A 15,884-nucleotide genomic window follows, 5' to 3' on the forward strand; every position below is an offset into this window, starting at 1 on the left:
TGCCAGAGTCTATTAGGGCTTGGAAAGTCCCTTGGGTCCCTGTTTTCGGGGCTGTTAGGCGTATGGGGAAAAGAAAAGGATGGACGGGTCCACTCACCATCGGGTCGTCTTCACCCTCGTCCTCGCTGTCATAAGATTCGGGGGATTGATCTCCCTCATCTGGGATTCCTCTTGTTTCGGTCAGGTGAGCGAAGACCTCCAGGCCCTGGGGAGCTTTCCGTGGCACGTGGGTGGCGCGTTTGGGCCCTCGTTCCGGTCGTGCCTTGGGCGGTGGATCTGGTCTCGGTCTAGGGGTTCCACACCTTGCTGCCAGGTGACCAATCCCCCCGCATCTGTAGCACCTCAGCGGGCTCCGTGGGACGACTGGCCAATGGGTGGGCTGTGGTGCTGCAGTTCCTCGTCTACTGGGTGGCCCCTGGTCCGGTTGGCCTCTCTCCTTGTTATCTGGTTGCTTCGACATGTCGTTGGCCCGCAGCCCTCTGTTGACTTTTATCGCTACCCGGAACCATTCGGAGAGTCGGTTCAGGATGTCTCAATAAGTGGTCACTTGGGCAATTCTCTTATCTAGGCTTGTCCTAAAGAAGTACACCAGCAGTCGCTCTGGTAGGGGAGGCAGGGTCCCAATGACTCTCCTGAATTCACGGATATGCTCTCTGATGGGCTACCCCTTCTGCATTAGGTTTCTGAGCTCGTCCTCCACATAGGGGTCCTCCTCTGCCTCCTCGAACCGGGCTCGTAGTAGTTGTAAGAACCCGTCTGCGTCTTGCAGTTGGGGGGCCCTGTTCTTGTAGAGGGCTGCTGACCACCTCCTTGCTTCTCCCTCCAACCCTTCTGAAATGGCACTGACTAGGGCTCTGGGGAATGGGTAGAGGTGTCCATAACACTCTATGTAGATCTCAGTGGTGTCGAGGAATTGGGCTAGGTGGTCTGGGTCGCCATCGAACTTCCCTCTGAACCAGGGTGGCTCCTCCCTCGCTGCCCTCTCCTCCCAGTGCGGGGCTCTGTAAGTCTGGCCTCGGTGCTGATGGTCCTCTTCCTCATCTCTCATTCTAGGGTAGGGAGGTGCTGTCCCATCTAGGCTGCTCTGCTTGCTGGGCCAGGGGGGAACCCATGGATGCATTTTTGGGCTCCTTCTCCTTCTGCTAGGGAGGGGGGAAGGGCTGCGCTTCAGCCTACGGCCTCTCGGTTCAGCAGCCCAAACTGGTTCTCTCTTTTCCTTTGGTCTGCATGATGGCCCCTCCTCCCGAAGGATGGCACGGTCAAATTTCTCCTTCAATTCATCTATGGGGCTATTGAGTGGCTTCCTTGAAATTTCTTGGTGCCTGGCCTGCTGCCAGTCCCATAGCCAGTCTGCCCTCCCCAATTCACTTAGGGGTTTCCCCTTCTCCTGCACGTTCGGGAAGGGAAACTCAACCTCTGCGGCTTTTGGCAAAACCCCCGAGTACTTATCTGACTTCTTCTTGGCTTGCAGCACGATCGTCTGACCTTGGCTATCTTGCAACTTTGCCGGGGGAGACGGGCAGGGTTGAGATTTTGTGGCTTCCAAACTGGCTGGAATCAAGGCTGGCTCTTTTCCAGTTGCCTGGATTAAATTTTCTTCAGATAATTTACTCTCAGCCATGGCGTCAATTGAATATCTCCATTCACTCCATACGTCTGGGAGGGAACTGGAGGATTGGAGGTCAGCCAGCTTGGCTTGGAAAGGAGTATCGGCTATCTGTCAGGTTTTGATGTCATCTCAAATAAATTGCACTCCCAAACAATTAATCTTTGCTGAAATATTCCATTTATTGAGTACGACAGATCTGGCCCTGGCTTCGTCGTAGCCGATACTAACCCTCTGACCCCCAAACCATTCCCTTTCCGTTCCCCAATTCTCATCTTCTCATTGGCCATCTTCCAAGTCAGTCTCCCCAGCTTCTGACCTCACCCCACAGGAATGTTCCCCCCTCCCATCCCATCTCCTAGGGGATATTATCTACAGAGAAAAATAAGTAGGTGAAAAGTCAAGCCTCGTCTTTTTATGGCAGCATCAGAATGCTGACATCTATATATATATATACTTCCTCCCTCCCTCCCTCCCTCCCTCCCTCCCTCCCTCCCTTTTAATAATTGAGATGCTTATGAATCAGATCAGGTCTTAGATCTTATGCTGTGAAAGGTTCATTAAAAATGGTGGGTGGGAGTGGATAATGGTTCATCCTATCTCAAGTATGTTAAAGTCTAGAGGAAGCTGACATCGCGGTGATACGGATGGGAATTTCTGAGCTCCAGAAATTCCCGCTGATAGCCCCAATTCTGGACGGTCCATTTTGGACCCCACAGTCTATGTTTGACTGCGGTAGCGGAGAGCACGTCCTGACGATCTCAGGGGTACCGCAAAGCCCCTGATTGATCCAGGGAAAGCTCTTTTTCCAGAGTCGGGGTAGCAGCCATTAAAGCTGCCAAGGCTGGGGCAGTTTCAAGAAGTGAAAGGAAATGACAGTGGATTGGATTGGTGAGAGTTTTTAACTTTTAAACAATACAGAGAACACCCTGAGGGGATAATGGACTTGGAGATCGTGTTTAAAATGAGATAAGCGGCGAATTTAAAGAAGAAAAAAAAAATTTTTTCCCTACCCTATTTGGCTATTTAGTTAAAAGATTTAATTGCTTCACTTTCGCTATTGATTGGGACCAGGACTGACTTGAAAGGGAGAAGATTAGCAGGATCTTTGTCTTTTTAAAAAAAAAAAAAATCGGTGGACGTTGGCTGGAATATTTGAATTGAAGTTTTCTTTTTCCTATTCTTTTTAAAATCTTTTTTTTTTGTTTTTTCTTGGCAATCTTCTATTAATTTTTAATGAAAGAGCTCTAGAGTTTGGAAGAAAGACAGGAGAGTGTACAACATTGCCATCTGCTGGAAAAGAATTTTTGTCTGTATGTTTATTCAAGTGGCAGTTTAGAGTTACAGTGTAGCCAAAATAAAGAGACTGTTCTGTAAGGCTGATAAGACCTGTGAATAGCTGGAGAAGTGGCTTATCTGTATTGTTTAAACAGGTGCTCTGGTTGGTACTACTTGAAGCAGAAGTCTTGAAATATTATAGAAGGCCTCTGTTCTCTTTAGAGCTGCTACTTGCCACTTTTAACTTTTCCCTTTAATATTGTGACCAGATTAAAGTATCACTCTCTTTATGCTTTCTGGATATTAGAAGGTCTCTATTCCCCCCCCCCTTTTTTTTTCTTTGGATCTTTCTTTTTATTATTTTTTTTTGTTTTCATATTTTTGAGCCTTTTTTTCCCCTCCGCCTTTAAAATTTGGATATAACAGCATTGGATTAAGGTAATCAAGCACCTGAAGATTTTTTGGGTTTTTAATTTATTTTTTATTTTTTATTTTGCATTTTGTATTTTTATTTTCTTTCTTATTCTTGGATCCTCTTTTTTTTTCTTATTCTTCTTTTTCTTCTTTTTTACACTTAAAGGATTAAGGTTTGGAAGAACCTGAAGAGCTTGATTTGATTATTTTTCTTTTTTCTTTTTTTTTCCCTTTTTTGGATTTTTCCTTCTTTTTGGTTCCTTTACCTGATTGGATTACAAAATGAGCAGAAAAGTAGCGACAGTGGGATCTCTGCAACTACGCCCTCATCATCACCATCTGGTGGGCAAAGATCTATCCAGACAATGTTGCAACAAGAAAAAGATAAAGATAAAGAACCGCCAATACAAACAATTCTACAAACAGTACTAAGAATGGAACAACAACTGCTTAAGATGGAACAACAACTATCTAAGACAGATGAAAAAGTCCAAAGGATGGAACAACAGCTACTCAAGACAGATGAAAAAGTGGGCAACATCCAGCAAACAATGTTGAAATATGAAGAGAGATTGTCAAAACTAGAGAAAAAGGAAGACCAAAAAGAGGAGAAAATGAAAGAAATTGAGAATAGACTGGGAGATGTTGAACTAGAAGCAAGTGGACTAATTGGATGGGAAATAGACAAAGCAGAATTTTACTTAAGATTTCAAAATGTGGAAGAAGAAAAAGAAAATTTGGCAGACGTTATGATTGGGCTGCTGGCAGAGGCCTTAGAAGTTACTAAAGAGAAGATGATGGAAGGGGTCGACGAGATTTATCGAGTCTACACTAGATATGCAATACATAATAAATTGCCAAGAAAGGTACATATAAGATTTACTAAGAAATCGATTAAAGCACAAATTATCCAGGTAGCAAGAGAAAAAACTTTGAAATACAAGGAAAAAGAAGTGGTGGTTTTGAGACAAATACCAAGGAAAGTTAGAGAGTTGAGAAGAGAATACCAGTTTTTGATGAAAATTTTGATTCAAAAAGGAATTAATTATAGATGGCTGACCCCAGAAGGACTAACTCTTACATGGCAGCTTCAAAGATACAGACTGAATACAATTGATAAAGCAAGAGCTTTCTATGATCAATTTCTCAGAGAAAAAGAAATGGAAATGGAATTTGAAACTCAACCTGTAGTTCCAATAAAATTTACAGAGGAAGAATTGGCAATGCTTGAGTTGACCGAGGGAGCAGTTGGAGGAGTTGCCCAACAAAAGGAACAACGTGAAGTAAGATCAACTAGAGCAACAAAACCTACATATAAAGTATGAATATGGAAGAAAGGAAATTAATTTCAATAAATATAAATGGACTTAATTCAGCTATTAAAAGAAAGTATTCCACAAATTAGAGAAACTAAAAGCTGATATAATTTGTTTACAAGAAGTACATATTAAAAAACAACATGAGCATTTATTGACACAACCAAAACTTGGAAAAACTTTTCTATCCCTATCGCAAAGTAAAAAAAGAGGAGTTGTATTATATATTAAGAATGCAATATTGACAGAACAAAAATATTCAGATTTAGAAGGTAGAATTTTGATGGTGGAAATAATTGATAATAATATGAAAACTCTTCTAATAGCAATATATGCTCCAAATGAAAATCAAAGTGATTTCTACAGAAGACTACATAACAAAATAATTGAAATGGAATATGATAATATATGTATGATGGGGGACTTTAATGGAATTGTGGATGGAAATTTGGATTACAAAATGAATAAAGCAATAAAACATAGTAGAAAGATATTGCCAAGTTCTTTCTTTAAGATGATGGAGGAAATAAATATGAAAGATACATGGAGAGAGAGAAACAGAGAAAATAAACAATATACTTTTTATTCTGATAGACATTCATCTTGGTCTAGACTAGATATGATATGGACAACAATGAATTTGCTGTTGAACATAGAATATGTGGAAATAGAAACCAATCTATGGGCGGATCATAATCCTGTGACAATAACCTGGAAAGGGTGAAAAAGAAGATCCAGATGGACCTTAAATAATACAATATTAAAAGAGAAAGACTTTGTGCAGAAAATGGAAAGAGACCTGGCTTTTTTCTTCAAAGAAAATAAGAAAGAAGAGACATCGATACAAAACCGTTGGGATACAATGAAGGCTTATGCCAGAGGACTAATTATAGATTGTACAAGGAAAAGGAATGTAAAAACAAGACAAACCTCGAAAATATTGACTGATGATTATAAAAGGCTCGAAAAGGAACTCCAGAAAGATCCATATAAGAAGGATGTTAAAATTAAAATGGATATAATAAAGCATAAAATGGACTTACTGGAGAAAGAAGAATTAGCCCAAAAAATAAGAAGTGCCAAACAAAATTACTTTGAAAATGCGAATAAACCAGGAAGATGGTTAGCATATAAATTGAAAAAGGAAAGAGAATCAAGGAAAATAACACATCTAGTCGATGAACAAGGGCAAAGTAAATTTGGAAATAAAGAGATGGGGAAGATAATACAAGAGTATTATAGACAACTTTACAAAAGAGAGATAATAGAGGAGAAAGTGTTAAAGTACCTACAACAAGCAAAATTACCTCGGATTTCTAAAGATATGGAGGAGATGCTGGAAGGAAACATAACGATGATGGAGTTAACAGAAGCAATCAAGAAGCAAAAGAACGGAAAGGCGCCAGGGCCAGACAGTTTACCAGTTGAATACTATAGGACAGTGTTGGCTAACCTTTTTGCCGTCGTGTGCCAAAAGCGGGGGGAGTGGGGGGGTCGCATGCACGTGTGCCCATCCATAATTCAATGTGTCCTGACCCCCCCATGCATGTGTGTGCGACCCCCCAGCACTCCCCCCGTAGGCCCATTTTTCGCCCTCCCCAGGCTCCAGAGGCTTTCTTGCGCCTGGGGAGGGTGAAAACAGCCTTCCCCACCCCTCCGGAGGCTGGAAATGGCCCATTTCCTGACTTCTGGTGGGCCCAGAAGACCCGAAAATCAGCTGGTTGGCACGCGCATGCGCGCTGGAGCTGAGCTAGGGCAACGCTCACGTGCCCACAGATATGGCTCCACGTGCCACCTGTGGCACACGTGCCATAGGTTCGCCATCACGGCTATAGGATATTACAAGAATCTTTGACCCTTCCACTATTGGAGGTGATGAATGAAGTGATGACAAAGAACGAAATACCTAAATCATGGACTGAGGCATATATTACATTGATCCACAAGGAAGATACAGACCCACAACAAATCAAAAACTATAGGCCTATATCCCTGCTAAATTCAGACTATAAAATCTTTGCTTCAATACTGGCAGAAAGACTTAAGAGATATCTGAACAATTTTATACATGCAGATCAAAATGGATTCCTCCCAAAAAGACAAATTAGAGACAATATAAGAATAATTTTGGATGCTTTAGAGTATTATGAAGCCCATCCTGAAAAGCAGATGGCTTTGGTATTTTTAGATGCACAAAAAGCTTTTGACAATGTAAACTGGCGATTCATGATACTCCAAATGGAAAAGATGGGCTTTGGTAGGAAATTTATCCAGGCAATTGAAGCCATATATTTTAAACAGACGGCAAAAGTAATGATAAATGGAGAATTGACTGATCCTATTGAGATAGAAAAAGGTACTAGACAAGGATGCCCGCTGTCCCCACTGTTGTTTATATTGACTCTAGAAGTCTTAAACAGACACATCAGAGAAGAAAAAGAGATAAAAGGCATGAAAATTCGAAAAGAAGAATATAAACTACAAGCCTTCACAGACGATCTGGTTTTTATCATTGAAGAACCATTAATAACAATAAATAAATTGATAGAAACTATTGGAGAATTTGGGAAAGTAGCTGGCTTGAAAATTAATAAAGATAAAACGAAGATAATGACTAGAAATATGTTGAAAAAGCAAAAAGAAGAATTGATAGAGGTCTCAAAAATTCAGGTTACAAATAAAGTAAAATATTTGGGGATATATTTAACACCAAGATGTAGCGCACTTAAAGAAAATAATTATAATAAGCTTAAACAACAGATAGGGCAAGATTTGGTGAAATGGGGAAATTTGCAGCTATCTTTGATTGGTAGGATCTCAACTATTAAGATGAATATTTTGCCTAGAATTTTGTACCTATTTCAGACAATTCCAATCAAGTTGGGTAAGGAATTTTTTGTAGATTTAAATAAAATGATACTGAAATATATTTGGCAGGGAAAAAAGGTGAGAATAAAATTAAAGTTGTTACAAGACGCTAAAGTTAGGGGTGGTTTTGGTTTGCCTAATTTTGAATTGTATTACCAAGCTGCAAGTTTAATGTGGATTAAAGAATGGATAACTTTGAGAAATACCAGATTATTAAATTTGGAGGGACACGATTTGTTGATGGGGTGGCATGCCTTTTTATGGTACAAAGGAACAAAAATACAAGGGTATTTTAGAAGACACCAGATACGTGAAGCTTTATGGTTGAATTGGGAGATGGTCAAAAAAATCATTATTTGAAGATTCCAGTCTGGGTATCTACAATTGAAGCTTTTTCATATCCAGTAATATTTAAAAGGGAACAAATTATTAGGTATAGTGAATTATTGGAAGAAAAGGGTGAACTTAAACTAAAGCAGGAATTAGAAGATCAGGGATGTAAGATGGACTGGTTTTCATATATGCAAATATTTTCTAGATATCGAGAAGATCTCAAACAAGGTTTTTATAATGTCTTGACTAATTTAGATAAGATTTTAATGGGCTCTGATGATCATGTAATTAAAAAGTTGTATGGATATTTGTTAGAAGTAAAACTGGAAGAAGAACAAGTTAAAGAATTAATGATAGCATGGGGGAAATTTTTTTGTTATGGTATTGATTTAGAGAAATGGCAAAAACTGTGGTCATATAATTATAAAATGACAATGTCTACAGCATATAAAGAGAATGTTCAAGAAGAAATTGGAGAAATGTTGGAAGTGTCATCAGACTCCAGGATCTTATTACCATATGTGGTGGACATGCCTAGAAGCAAGGAGATATTGGACTAAGATACACACGTGGTTAGAAAAAATGACTAAGAGACTGTTGCAATATTTTCAGGATCAGACTCAATAATGATAATAAGAGTTAGAGGTTTAAATATATTTCTCTTTAATTATAACAGGCATTCTATATTCACTGAATATTCACAGATAGAAGCAAGGAAAATGGTGAAGGTGGCTCCTTATATATACAAGGGGTGGAGCCAAGAATGGGAGTGGTGAATTATGAATACATTAGGAACCAAAGAATAAGTTAACCCCCGATGTCCCATATATACATTATTTACACATTAGGGAATAAGGCATTTACATCTCACAAATCCCCCTCTAAATGCCGGTTCGCTATACAACACCAATTACATTCAGATTCAGGACAATATAAGACATATAATTTTGATGTTAAATATTTGTGCTGTTTAGAAGGTAAAGGCTTCGTCAATATGTCAGCTAATTGTTCAGAGGTATCACAATGCACTGCTTTGATAAATCCATCTTGAGACAATTGTCTCACATGCTTAAATTTTATATCTATATGCCTGGACCTTTGTCCAATGGCATCGGATCTGGATATTTCAATGGCTGCTTTATTATCTTCATGCATAACAAAAGGCAAAGCAGGTTTTTTCCAAACATCTGAAATCAGATCATTAAACCATACAAGGTTATTTGCAGCTTTGGACAAACAAACATATTCCGCTTCTGTGGTCGAAGTGGCTACCAGTTCTTGTTTACCAGTGTACCAGTAAACTGGACAGTCATTTAATAGAAAAATATAACCAGAAGTGCTCTTTCTGCATGATATATCTCCAGCCCAATCCGCATCTGCGTAACATGTAAGTTTTGGTTCTTTATCATTACTAGGTTCTAATACTAAGCAAAAGTCTAATGTACTTTTCAAATATCTTAGAATTCTTTTGACTGCTTCCCAATGATACATTGTTGGTTTGCTAACATATCTTGACAATAAGTTGAGTGGTAATGCAATATCTGGCCTGGTCCAATTAGATATATAAAGAAGTGAACCTATGACTGATCTATAAAATGTATTATCCTTGAATTCAGGGGAAGATTCATCAGTGTTTCTAAGGAAATCAGTTTGCATAGGAGTGTCACAGGGTTTGGCATTGTTTAAATTGCATTTGTTCAGAAGTTCAATGATTTTATCTTTCTGAGTAAGTTTGAATCCCCTTCTAGTTTTGTTAATTTGTACACCAAGGTATTTGTTTACTTTACCTAGAGATTTCAACGAGAAATGTTCGTTTAGCTTATTTACAAAGGTTTCTCTTCTCTCCTTGTGTTTTCCTATATATAAAATATCATCTACATAAATTAATACAAATTCAATATGATCATCATTCTTTTTTACAAAGAAACAGTTATCAGCAGTGGTAGCGTTGAAATCCATGGTCTTAAGTACTTTTACCAAGCAATCGTACCATCTTTTGCCAGATTGCTTTAATCCGTATAGACTCTTGTTCAATAGCCAAATTTCATTCTTATTAGTGTATTGACTGTGTGGTGCTCTTACATATATTTCCTTATCTAGTTTTGCGTGTAAATACGCAGTCTGTATGTCATATTGAAATACATCAAGATTGAGTGCAGATGCCACTACTAGAGCTGTTTTAACACTCTCTGTTCTCACTGTGGGGGAGTATGTGTCAGTGTAGTCCTCCGGATATTTTTGTGCATAACCTTGTGCAACCAATCTAGCTTTGTATAGAGTATTGCCTCCTTCTAGATTCTTAATTTTATAAATCCACCTGGTACCTATAATCGTTTTATCTTTAGGCGCAATCGCAGGTGTAAACACATTTAATCCTTGCAAACTTTCCATCTCTTTTTTCATAGCTAGTTCCCATTTTTCCTTTTCTTCACGAGGGAGTTTTAATACTTCCTCATATGTATTAGGTGTCATTTGTTCACCATCCATATGCATTATGTAATCTCTGTATTTATTTGGTACTTGATTTCTATTGTTTCTAATAGCTCTTTCGGGTTTGCTATGGTTATCATGCAAATATCTTGCTTCCTTTTTTGTTAATGTGTCTGTCTTTATTTTGTACTGACTATTTGTCCAAGTTTTGGTTTTGTTTTTATTTTTGTTGATATTTTGATTTTCTATTGTCCCTTCCTCACAAGATTTTGTATCTTTGCATTTATTTGGAAATATTTCATTAAGATGTAATTTAGACCAATTGGCCTGTTCATGGAACACAGCTGTTCTGGAGACTATAAATTTGTTATTATTATCAATGAATCTGTACCCTTTGGTGCCAGTTTCATATCCCATAAATCTTAATCTTCTGGATACGTTTTCTCCCTTTCTTCTCAACTGCTTAGGTATGTGTACGTCTGCAGTGACTCCAAATATGTGCATGTGTGCTAATTTGGGTTTCCTATTATACATCACCTCATATGGTGTTTTATTCACAATACTGGACCAGGTTCTATTTTGAGTGTAATTTGAATAATGTAAGGCCTCTGACCAAAATTGTTTGCCTAAACCAGCATCCTCTAATGTGCACCTAATCATGGTTTGTAGTGTGGAATTCTTTCTCTCTGCAATCCCGTTTTGGAACGCAGAAAATGGACTAGACGTGAAATGTAGCATTCCTCTATCCTTTAACCATTGGGAGAATTCTTTAGACATGAATTCACATCCCCTATCTGTCATAATTTGTTTTATTCTGATATTATGTTGTGTTTCTATGCGTTTGTAGAATTCCTTAAATTTCTGAAAGGTTTCATCCTTGTGTTTTAATGTGTAAACAAAACCATAGCGACTGTAATCGTCTACTATTGTTAGGAAGTAACGTTTTCTATAAGTGATTGATGGAGTTAATGGACCAACTAGGTCCATATGTACTAAGTCAAAAATTTTGTTAGTTGATCTGTTGGATTTTTTTGGTCTGGGACTAGTTTTTAGTTTAGTGGATTTACATACTGAGCATTCCAAATAATTTTCACAATTTTTTATTTTGACACCTTCTGCGTGTTCAGTCATTTTTTGTACTACAGGAAAACTTGCATGTCCTAACTTCCTATGCAAGATGTGAGCACACTCATCATGAATTGGTTTACCTATTCTTGGTTTCTTCTTATTGTGTGTATTTGCGTGATCATGAGATATTTTACATTCATCATTGTCACTGTTACTAACATTTTCATCATCTGCCTCAATACAATCTTCCATATTTGAATCAATGTTATGTAACCATCTTTCTTTTGTTATTAGATAGGGTAGGCCTCCTTTAATCATCACAGTGCCTACATTTGTTTTGTCCTTCTCTAAAGTTGCTTTCCCCTTTGAGAAAACTATATTGATGTCAGAATCTCTGCTTAGTTTTATGGCACTTAGTATGTTATGAGGTATTTCTGGAATTAACAATACCCCCTCTATTTTTCCTAGGCCAGGCAAGGTCACATTTCCTCTGCCTAATACTTGAACCTTTTCTTGATTAGCTACCTTTATTACAAATTTATCTTCTGTAAATGAAGACAATATATTTTTGTTATTAGTGGTGTGGTTGGTTGCCCCAGAATCAATAAGCCAATTATTGTTCTCATTTTGTTGTGTTTTAGTGCTGTCTTGTTTATTTAGTCCATTCAGTGAACCAGGTTTTCTCTCTTTTGAATTTTCTCTACCCCCTCTACTATCTCTGTAATTTGGTGGGCTTCTATATTTATGTCTATCTGTGGAAGACTGTCTATAATTGTATTTGCTCCTATACTCTGACCTATGTCTCTCCTTTGAGATTTTGGGACAGTCTCTTCTATTGTGTTCCCTGGACCCACAATTATGGCATTTAAAAGCTTCATTGTATTTTTCCTGGAAAGCTACCTTCCTAAAAGATTTGTGTTCTGTGTGATTGCTGGAACGATTTTTTCTTGAATTGTCTTCTGCTATCAATTTGTTAGATAGACTTTCTATGGATAAATATCCTAGATTGATGGTGTCTAAGTGTGACATAAAACTATCCCATGATGAATCAAGTGAATTGATAATAACACTTTTCATTGTTTGATCTGAAATCACTTCCCCCCTCAAATGCAGCTCAGCTCTTATTTTGTTTAGAGATATCAAATGCTCACTTATGGAAACCCCTGGTTTTACTCTGGAAGAAAAGAAATCCTTAGACATTCTTGTAGTGGTAGCTACACTATCGCTGTGAAACAGATTAAACATGCATTGAATTATTTCTGAAACAGTTAGGTTTGGTTTGATGCTATGATACATTGTAGGAGACACGCTAGATATTATTAAGAAAAATGCTCTATGATGTAAACAATCTATTTTTAAAGTCCAAGGTCTTCTTGGAGGACTAGTGATAAAGAATAGCAAATTTTCTTTCATAAAGACAACCTGGAGCTGTTGATACCATTCTTGCAAATTAATGCCATCAACTCTAAGTTTTGGGAAGTCACTGGGTAAGTTTCCCACATTATTTTGTTCATTACTTACAACCTGAGGTAGTCCGTGGTCTCGCAAGTGCAGGAAATTGCAAAACGGCATGGGGATGCTCGCAACGAGTCTGCGCGGTTCTCTGGCCAGTTCAAGTCTTTCCGGACCGCCTACGTAGTTTCGCACATGCGCGTTGCTCATTTCTTCTTTGGCGTCGTCGTGGAAGGTTCTCTCCATTGCAGCTCGCTCGCTCCGCTCCTCTTCAGACGAGTCGGTTTCTGGCTCGGTTTTAGGAGTTTTGATGGCGGCGACTGCTCTTTTCTTTCTTTTGTGTGCGTTGGTACTTGATCCGGTCTGCGGTGTAGGGCGGAATCGACATGGCTCTCTGGGCTCGGGCGTCGTCGCTCTCGAAGTCAGGATGGGAGCGTGCAGGTCTTGAGGTATCGGCTTGTTCTCTAGCTTCTTCGTTGTCGCTTTGGAAATTTTTAATTTTGGCCCAAATGCAGCAAAAAGCGTCTTCATTGCTGACTTTACTTGGGATTTCGTTAAGTCGTCTTCGCTTTCTGATTCTGGTTCTTCTGAAGAGTTTGAATCTTCCTTTTCGCTTTCGTTGTCTGATAACGTTTTTCGCGCCAGAAATTTTGAACTGAGCATTTTGATTGGCTCTGCTTCGCTCACTTTGGAGGCTTGTTGGAACCAAGATGGCTGCCATTCAAAATTTTGCGCGGGATCACATCTTTTCTTTTTCATAACGACTTTCTCTGTAGTCATATCACTCACAGTTTTTTGGTCTTTGGGTTTCTCTTTAGCAATGTTTTTCTCTCTCGCTGCTCCGCTGTTTTTCAGCATTTCTCGGAGATTCGCGATGAGGCTTTCATCATTCTTCTGGCTTTTTAATAGTTTTAATATCTCTGACCTGAGTTCGTTATTTTCTATTTCGATTTCCTCCTGGTCATTATTTTCATTTATTGGTTCTTCTTCTTCAGTGGTGTATTCTTCGGATTCTCTCGAAATCGCGTTTGTGGATTCGTTGATTATTTCTTGTTCAGTTTCTATTTCTTTGCTGTAGGCCCTGGTGTTGGGCCTATCTTTCTTAGACATCTTTAAGTATTTATTGAGTCAATTAACCATCCTCTGCTACCAGCTTGTTGCAATATTTTCAGGATCAGACTCAATAATGATAATAAGAGTTAGAGGTTTAAATATATTTCTCTTTAATTATAACAGGCATTCTATATTCACTGAATATTCACAGATAGAAGCAAGGAAAATGGTGAAGGTGGCTCCTTATATATACAAGGGGTGGAGCCAAGAATGGGAGTGGTGAATTATGAATACATTAGGAACCAAAGAATAAGTTAACCCCCGATGTCCCATATATACATTATTTACACATTAGGGAATAAGGCATTTACATCTCACAGAGACATATTGACTTTAAACCAGAGATATTTTTATTAGGGATCTTACCAGAGACATATAATAAAGAATTGCAATACTTAATTGTGAATGTTTTAACAGCAGCTAGAATTTGCTAAAAATTGGAAAGGAGAGAAGATACCTATTGATGAAGAAATTATTAAGAAAATGATGGACTGTGCTGAAATGAATAAATTGACATTTGAAATAAGAGAACAGGAAGATAAACAATACTATTTGATATGGGATTTATTTTACCAATGGATAGAAAATAAAACATGGAGATAAATATGAAATATGAAGTTGAGATAAAAAAAGGGAAATATTTCTTTATGAAAATAAGCTTTGGTCATATATTGATACTTTGAAGATGGGATTGCACAAAAGGATGTTAACAGATCGATATACTGTCTGTAATTGTTTGGAATGATGATGTTTTTATGTTTCATTTTTGTTTTAAAATAAAAAATTGTTGGAAAAAAAGTATGTTAAAGTCTTGTTTTGTCAATCATGTTTATTTTTAAGGAGCAAAAGAGATTGGTTCATGAATTTGTTATCAATGTATTGCTAATATGATGGAAAAGCAAATGAGAAAAAAGACATGTAGGCAGAAATCTCTCTTGTGTGGAAGATTTGGGTATGATCATGATATAATATGCTTGGTATTCATCTTAGTCTGATGCTCTTTAGATCTCTTGGGCTGCAGTGGCCATAATCTCCTGCTGGCAAGGCCATTGGGTAGGGATATAGATTTGTGGGTTCAAACATTGGAATGTAGAATTGTTTGTTAGAGAGGATTTCATTCTTGGATGTGACTTGGGATGGCTGCATTTGCAGGAGGAAATAGACCTCAAGGTGCTTCAGTTCAAGAATAAGAAGATAGCAGAACGGCTGGAGCAGCGGCAAGTTTTTGAGGATGAGCTGCGTGAGCGCATAGAGAAGCTGGAGAAGAGGCAGGCCACTGATGATGCCACTGTCTTAATTGTCAACCGCTACTGGAAGCAGGTCAGAGAACCCTCCGGGCTGATCTCGTGTTATTCCTTTCAGCTTTTAATCCATAAATTAACATACCAGGGGGAATCTTAAAGGTTTTAGCAGGATGTTTAGGGGTGAAAAGAATGCTGCTGTTGTGGGTCCTTAACTTTTCTCTGCTAGGTAGAATCAGAATAGAAAATACTGCCATATAAGTAGTCCTCAACTTACAGCCACAATGGAGTGTATGCATCACAGTTGTAAGTTATAACAGTTGTAAAGTGGGTCATCACGTAACCGACCTGATTTTATGACCTTTTTTGCTATGGTCGTTTTTTTTTTAATTTATTTATATGCCGCCCTTCTCTGGAGACTCAGGGAGGCTTACAATGCGTTAAGCAATAGCCTTCATACTTTTGTATATTTTATACAAAGTCAGCTTATTGCCCCCACAAACCGGGTCCTCATTTTACCTACCTTAGAAAGGATGGAAGGCTGAGTCAACCTTGAGCCTGGTGAGAATTGAACTTGCAGTAATTGCAGGCAGCTGGAAGCTAAATACTACCTTTAACAGTAGCATTAGTCTGCTGCACCATTCAGGCTCTTAAATGAATGCTCGGTTGTTAAGCAAATACTGCAGTTGTTAAGCCTATTGTTTCCAATGGGGCATTTTTTGCCTAAAAGATGAAGCAAGTTCTCATTAGAAAGAGCATGTTTTA

Source organism: Pituophis catenifer, unplaced genomic scaffold (assembly GCF_029215685.1).
Source record: "Pituophis catenifer annectens isolate HBS135680 unplaced genomic scaffold, rPitCat1.0.hap2 SCAF_5, whole genome shotgun sequence".
Taxonomy (NCBI): Eukaryota; Metazoa; Chordata; class Lepidosauria; order Squamata; family Colubridae; genus Pituophis; species Pituophis catenifer.